The following is an 8,677-nucleotide window of genomic DNA, read 5'->3' as shown; positions in this document are numbered from 1 at the left end:
CATTAGCTCTGACAAATTGAAAACCCTAGTCATTGGCGACTCCATTACCCGCAGTATTAGACTTAAAGCGAATCACCCAGCGATCATACACTGTTTACCAGGGGGCAGGGCTACCGACGTTAAGGCTAATCTAAAGATGGTGCTGGCTAAAGCTAAATCTGGCAAGTGTAGAGAGTATAGAGATATTGTTATCCACGTCGGCACCAACGATGTTAGGATGAAACAGTCAGAGGTCACCAAGTGCAACATAGCTTCAGCGTGTAAATCAGCTAGAAAGATGTGTCGGCATCGAGTAATTGTCTCTGGCCCCCTCCCAGTTAGGGGGAGTGACGAGCTCTACAGCAGAGTCTCAGCACTCAATCGCTGGTTGAAAACTGTTTTCTGCCCCTCCCAAAAGATAGAATTTGTAGATAATTGGCCCTCTTTCTGGGACTCACCCACAAACAGGACCAAGCCTGACCTGCTGAGGAGTGACGGACTCCATCCTAGCTGGAGGGGTGCTCTCATCTTATCTACCAACATAGATAGGGCTCTAACTCCTCTAGCCCCACAATGAAATAGGGTGCAGGCCAGGCAGCAGGCTGTTAGCCAACCTGCCAGCTTAGTGGAGTCTGCCAATAGCACAGTCAGTGTAGTCAGCTCAGCCATACCCATTGAGACTGTGTCTGTGCCTCGACCTAGGTTGGGCAAAACTAAACATGGCGGTGTTCGCCTTAGCAATCTTATTAGGATAAAGACCTCCTCCATTCCTGCCATTATTGAAAGAGATCGTGATACCTCACATCTCAAAATAGGGTTACTTAATGTTAGATCCCTCACTTCAAAGGCAGTCATAGTCAATGAGCTAATCACTGATCATAATCTTGATGTGATTGGCCTGACTGAAACATGGCTTAAGCCTGATGAATTTACTGTGTTAAATGAGGCCTCACCTCCTGGTTACACTAGTGACCATATCCCCCGTGCATCCCGCAAAGGCGGAGGTGTTGCTAACATTTACGATAGCAAATTTCAATTTACAAAAAAAAAAATGGCGTTTTCGTATTTTGAGCTTCTAGTCATGAAATCTATGCAGCCTACTCAATCACTTTTTATAGCTACTGTTTACAGGCCTCCTGGGCCATATACAGCGTTCCTCTCTGAGTTTCCTGAATTCCTATCAGACCTTGTAGTCATAGCAGATCATATTCTAATTTTTGGTGATTTTAATATTCACATGGAGAAGTCCACAGACCCACTCCAAAAGTCTTTCGGAGCCATCATCGACTCAGTGGGTTTTGTCCAACATGTCTCTGGACCTACTCACTGCCACAGTCATACTCTGGACCTAGTTTTGTCCCATGGAATAAATGTTGTAGATCTTAATGTTTTTCCACATAATCCTGGACTATCGGACCACCATTTTATTACGTTTGCAATCGCAACAAATAATCTGCTCAGACCCCAACCAAGGAGCATCAAAAGTCGTGCTATAAATTCTCAGACAACACAAAAATTCCTTGATGCCCTTCCAGACTCCTTCTGCCTACCCAAGGACGTCAGAGGACAAAAATCAGTTAACCACTTAACTGAGGAACTCAATTTAACCTTGCGCAATACCCTAGATGCAGTTGCACCCCTAAAAACGAAAAACATTTGTCATAAGAAACTAGCTCCCTGGTATACAGAAAATACCCGAGCTCTGAAGCAAGCTTCCAGGAAATTGGAACGGAAATGGCGCCACACCAAACTGGAAGTCTTCCGACTAGCTTGGAAAGACAGTACCGTGCAGTACCGAAGAGCCCTCACTGCTGCTCGATCATCCTACTTTTCCAACTTAATCGAGGAAAATAAGAACAATCCAAAATTTCTTTTTGATACTGTTGCGAAACTAACTAAAAAGCAGCATTCCCCAAGAGAGGATGGCTTTCACTTCAGCAGTAATAAATTCATGAACTTCTTTGAGGAAAAGATCATGACCATTAGAAAGCAAATTACGGACTCCTCTTTGAATCTGCGTATTCCTCCAGGGCTTAGCTGTCCTGGATCTGCACAGCTCTGCGAGGGCCTGGGATCGGGAGAGACACTTAAGTGTTTTAGTACTATATCTCTTGACACAATGATGAAAATAATCATGGCCTCTAAACCTTCAAGCTGCATACTGGATCCTATTCCTACTAAACTGCTGAAGGAGCTGCTTCCTGTGCTTGGCCCTCCTATGTTGAACATAATAAACAGCTCTCTATCCACCGGATGTGTACCAAACTCACTAAAAGTGGCAGTGATAAAGCCTCTCTTGAAAAAGCCAAACCTTGACCCGGAAAATATAAAAAACTATCGGCCTATATCGAATCTTCCATTCCTCTCAAAAATTTTAGAAAAAGCTGTTGCGCAGCAACTCACTGCCTTTCTGAAGACAAACAATGTATACGAAATGCTTCAGTCTGGTTTTAGACCCCATCATAGCACTGAGACTGCACTTGTGAAGGTGGTAAATGACCTTTTAATGGCGTCAGACCGAGGCTCTGCATCTGTCCTCGTGCTACTAGACCTTAGTGCTGCCTTTGACACCATCGATCACCACATTCTTTTGGAGAGACTGGAAACCCAAATTGGTCTACACGGACAAGTTCTGGCCTGGTTTAGATCTTACCTGTCGGAAAGATATCAGTTTGTCTCTGTGAATGGTCTGTCCTCTGACAAATCAACTGTACATTTCGGTGTTCCTCAAGGTTCCGTTTTAGGACCACTATTGTTTTCACTATATATTTTACCTCTTGGGGATGTTATTCGAAAACATAATGTTAACTTTCACTGCTATGCGGATGACACACAGCTGTACATTTCAATGAAACATGGTGAAGCCCCAAAATTGCCCTCGCTAGAAGCCTGTGTTTCAGACATAAGGAAGTGGATGGCTGAAAACTTTCTACTTTTAAACTCGGACAAAACAGAGATGCTTGTTCTAGGTCCCAAGAAACAAAGAGATCTTCTGTTAAATCTGACAATTCATCTTGATGGTTGTAAAGTCGTCTCAAATAAAACTGTGAAGGACCTCGGCGTTACTCTTGACCCTGATCTCTCTTTTGACGAACATATCAAGACTGTTTCAAGGACAGCTTTTTTCCATCTACGTAACATTGCAAAAATCAGAAATTTTCTGTCCAAAAATTATGCAGAAAAATTAATCCATGCATTTGTTACTTCTAGGTTAGACTACTGCAATGATCTACTTTCCGGCTACCCGGATAAAGCACTAAATAAACTTCAGTTAGTGCTAAATACGGCTGCTAGAATCCTGACTAGAACCAAGAAATTTGATCATATTACTCCAGTGCTAGCTTCCCTACACTGGCTTCCTGTTAAGGCAAGGGCTGATTTCAAGGTTTTACTGTTAACCTATAAAGCGTTACATGGGCTTGCTCCTACCTATCTTTCCGAGTTGGTCCTGCCGTACATACCAATACGTACGCTACGGTCACAAGACGCAGGCCTCCTAATTGTCCCTAGAATTTCTAAGCAAACAGCGGGAGGCAGGGCTTTCTCCTATAGATCTCCATTTTTATGGAACAGTCTGCCTACCCATGTGAGAGACGCAGACTCGGTCTCAACCTTTAAGTCTTTACTGAAGACTTATCTCTTCAGTAGGTCATATGATTGAGTGTAGCCTGGCCCAGGAGTGTGAAGGTGAACGGAAAGGCTCTGGAGCAACGAACCGCCCTTGCTGTCTCTGCCAAGCCGGTTCCCCTCTCTCCACTGGGATTCTCTGCCTCTAACCCTGTTACAGGGGCTGAGTCACTGGCTTGCTGGTGCTCTTTCATGCCGTCCCTAGGAGGGGTGCGTCACTTGAGTGGGTTGAGTTACTGACGTGATCTTCCTGTCTGGGTTGGCGCCCCCCTTGGTTTGTGCTGTGGTGGAGACCTTTGTGGGCTATACTCGGCCTTGTCTCAGGATTGTAAGTTGGTGGTTGAGGATATCCCTCTAGTGGTGCGGGGGCTGTGCTTTGGCAAAGTGGGTGGGGTTATATCCTTCCTGTTTGGCCCTGTCCGGGGGTTTCTTCGGATGGGGCCACAGTGTCTCCTGACCGCTCCTGTCTCAGCCTCCAGTATTTATGCTGCAGTAGTTTATGTGTCGGGGGGCTGGGGTCAGTTGGTTACCTGGAGTACTTCTCCTGTCTTATCCAGTGTCCTGTGTGAATTTAAGTATGCTCTCTCTAATTCTCTCGTTCTCTCTTTCTCTCTGAGAACCTGAGCCCTAGGACCATACGTCAGGACTACCGGGCATGATGACACCTTGCTGTCCCCAGTCCGCCTGGCCTTGCTGCTATTCCAGTTTCAACTGTTCTGCCTGCGGTTATGGAACCCCTACCTGTCCCAGACCTGCTGTTTTCAACTCTTAATGATCGGCTATGAAAAGCCAACTGAGATTTATTCCTGATTATTATTTGACCATGCTTGTCATTTATGAACATTTTGAAAATCTTGGCTCTCTCTAATTTTCTCCTTCTCTCTTTCTTTCTCTCGGAGGACCTGAGCCCTAGGACCATACGTCGGGACTACCGGCCGTGGTGACTCCTTGCTGTCCCCAGTCCGCCTGGCCTTGCTGCTATTCCAGTTTCAACTGTTCTGCCTGCGGTTATGGAACCCCTACCTGTCCCAGACCTGCTGTTTTCAACTCTTAATGATCGGCTATGAAAAGCCAACTGAGATTTATTCCTGATTATTATTTGACCATGCTTGTCATTTATGAACATTTTGAAAATCTTGGCTCTCTCTAATTTTCTCCTTCTCTCTTTCTTTCTCTCGGAGGACCTGGGCCCTAGGACCATGCGTCGGGACTGCCGCCCGTGGTGACTCCTTGCTGTCCCCAGTCCGCCTGGCCTTGCTGCTATTCCAGTTTCAGCTGTTCTGCCTGCGGTTATGGAACCGCCACCTGTCCCAGACCTGTTGTTTTTCAACTCTTGATGATCGGCTATGAAAAGCCAACTGAAAATTATTCATGATTATTATTTGACAATGCTTGTCACTTATGAACATTTTTGAACATCTTGGCATAGTTCTGTTATAATCTGGCCTTTCTAGGGAGTTTTTCCTAGCCACCGTGCTTCTACACCTGCATTACTAGCTGTTTGGGGTTTTAGGCTGGGTTTCTGTACAGCACTTCGAGATATTAGCTGATGTACGAAGGGCTATATAAAATAAAATTGATTGATTATAAAGTTAACCTCCAATCCAGATATGAGACCTATATGATGTAATCACAACAAAACCTCTGCTTCTCAGTGGTGTGACAATGGGGGTTGGTGAGATCAACACAGAGAAGGCTGAATTCCTCAGAAGACATTAAAAACTTTTTGCGTAAAGTGTTGATGAGAAGAGTCACTTCGGGGGGCTGCCCTACTATGTTGTCTCGTAACGTTCTCGGAACAATGTGAGAACATGCTTTTAAATATAACCACGAGGAAACGTTATGCTGAAGTACTGAAATTACCACAGAAGAACGTTGTTTTTATAACATTCTCTGAACTATTTGAGAACATTCCCAATGTCAAACCAGTTGTGGAACGGTCCTACAAGATTACCAACATTTAAATTAAATGTAACCATGTTTGATCTTTTAAGTAATTAAATACCAAAGTAAATAGCGTTTTTATTGTCAAGTTACTTAAATGTGCTGAGAATGTTCCAAAGCCAAGCAACTATCCTGCACCATTCCCAGAAAGTTGTAGGAAGGTTTTATGCTAAATAACCATAGGACAACTACGATCTCAGCAAGCTCTAGGAAACATAAGGTTCTCAGAACGTTATGTGCTAGCTGGGGATGACGGAGGTAGAGAGGCAGAGAGAGAAACTGTGCTTTCGTGTGTTGCTATGTTGGCTGTCTGATGTTGCCATACTGATGATGTATCACTTGAGCAAATAACAGGAGCACCACTAATTAGTAGAAATTTTGACCCACATCAGTGCCTCGGTACACAGTGGAACTCTAGGCTCACAGTACACAGACATCTTAAATGCATAATTACCCACCTCTATCTATCAGTCTCTCTAGCTCTTCCTCTCTCCCTCTCTCTTTCTTTCTGCTCTCTCTTTCTGTGCTCTTCCACCCTCTCTCTCTCCGCCCCCCTCCATCCCTCTCTTCATCCCTCCCTCCCTCTCTTCCACCAAGCCAGATAGATGCTGTTCTGCTCTGTGTTATATTGTGCTAGCTAGCTCTCCCCTGAGCTTCGTCTCTCTGTCTTTTTCATTAGCAGGATTTATCGGCAGTAGTAATTACAGAACGCTTTTAAGCCCCAGACGCCACCAGCCAGCCAGCAAGGCCCTGATGAAAAATATCATGCATTACCACTGATGCTGCTAAACTGGTGAGAACTATATTTGCTCCTTTTTTGTAATAGGCTTGTTGTGCCTTTTACAAAGGCAGCAGAGACTGGCTGTAATAAATGAGGGTTGCTTTGAGTGATATAATCATAACAATAATAATAATGATAATAATAATAGTTGTAGGGTGGCTGTACAGTAACATGCACTGGGATTCACACATCATGCAAACCAACATACAGACATGTAGATAGAAACACGCACACACGTACGCACGCACACGCACACACGCACGCACACACACACACACATGCACACACGCACACGCGCACGCACACGCACACACACACGCACGCACGGGTGCGCGTGCACGCACACACACACACACACACACACACACACACACACACACACACACACACACACACACACACACACACACACACACACACACACACACACACACACACACACACACACACACGCACACAGCCTCTTTCCACTCGATGAAGCTCTCCTTTGGCTAAAAGTTCAGATATTCCCCAGGTTTGCATTCTGCTGACGTCCTAGCTGAGCAGACAAAGAGATGACACAGACAGACAATTGTGACATGAATGGCCAAGCTTCAAATGGTATAAGAGTCAGTCAGTCACATCTGCCATCTGCCCTGCATCAGATCCTCCAACGCACTGCCTGCAGCACCGCATTTCTTCTCCTGAACCACCAGGTGGCACTGTGGCACTGTGGAGGAGTTGGAGGTGCTGCTGCGAAGAGACTGGAGATAGGGAGCACACAATACACACACACATACACACACACACACACACACACACAGACACACACACACACACAGACAGACGGACGGACGGACGGAGGGCAGAGGGAGTTGGGTTTGATAAACACATAAATAAAACTGTAGATGGTTCATAGATGTCAGCTTCCTGCAGTCTGAGACCCCAGAGCATTGTCCTTTCAGGAAAATGATGTGCTTGATTAACATCAGTCCTGGGTGTGCGCTGATGGGAATGGATCTCCCATTTGGGCTGTTTGTTAGTTTGTTAGTCAGGCTGACGGCTGGGATTATGGCCATGGTAGTGGTCTGGCAGGGAGGATGGGCGATTGGGCAGACTGTGGTTATATGTGATGGAGCGGAAGAACATTATACCAGTGTGTGTGGGTGTGGGTGTGTGTGTCTGTGGGTGTGTTAAGATATGTGTATATATATGTACTTGTGTTAGTGTGTAAGTCTCTCTGGATAAGAGTTTCTGCTAAATGACTCACGTGTTTAGAATACACAATAGGTGTTGTATCCATCCAGTCACCCAGGGACCCAGTCACCCTGGGATCCACTCAACCTGGTATCCAGTCACCCTGGGATCCAGTCACCCTGGGACCCAGTCACCCTGGGATCCAGTCACCCTGGGACCCACTCACCCTGGGATCCAGTCACCCAGGGACCCAGTCACCCTGGGATCCACTCACCCTGGGACCCACTCACCCTGGGATCCAGTCACCCTGGGATCCAGTCACCCTGGGATCCACTCACCCTGGGATCCATCCAAGTCCTTTGGCTCCTAACATCAGTCCTTTGGCTCCTAACACCAGTCCTTTGGCTCCTAACACCAGTCCTCTGGCTCCTAACACCAGTCCTCTGGCTCCTAACACCAGTCCTCTGGCCCCTAGCACCAGTCCTTTGGCTCCTAGCACCAGCTAACTCTACGCGGCCTGCCTCTCTAAGTGTGACTCCAAAGGTCTCCATCACTCACATCACACACAGGTTGGAGGGATGGAGGGATGGAAAGATGGAGGGATGGAGGGAAGGAGGGATGGAAAGAAGGAGGGATGGAGGGAAGGAGGGATGGAGCGACGGAGGGAAGGAGGGACGGAGGGATGGAGAGACGGAGGGATGGGAAGATGGAGTGATGGAGAGACGGAGTGATGGAGGGATGAAGGGATAAAAAGATAGAGGGATGGAGAGACGGAGGGATGGAAAGATGTATGGATGGAGGGAAGGATGGATGGAGCGATGGAGGGATTGAGGGACGGAGGGATGGAGAGAGAGGGATGGAGGGATGGAGGGAAGGAGGGATGGAGAGACAGAGGGATGGAGGGACGGAGGGATGGAAAGAAGGAGGAATGGAGGGATGGGAAGATGGAGGGATGGAGGGAAGGAGGGATGGAGCGAAGGAGGGATGGAGAGACAGAGGGAGGGATGGACGCAGGGATGGAAAGATGGAGGGATAGAGGGAAGGAGGGATGGAGAGATGGAGAGATCGAGGAATGGAGGCAAGGAGAGATCGAGAGATCGAGGGATGGATGGATTGGAAGATGGAGGGATGGAGGGAAGGAGAGATGGAGGGATCGAGGGATGGAAGGAG

This window comes from Salvelinus alpinus, chromosome 26, assembly GCF_045679555.1.
Source record: "Salvelinus alpinus chromosome 26, SLU_Salpinus.1, whole genome shotgun sequence".
In the NCBI taxonomy this organism is placed as follows: domain Eukaryota; kingdom Metazoa; phylum Chordata; class Actinopteri; order Salmoniformes; family Salmonidae; genus Salvelinus; species Salvelinus alpinus.
Note: the sequence above shows the minus strand (reverse complement) of the source record.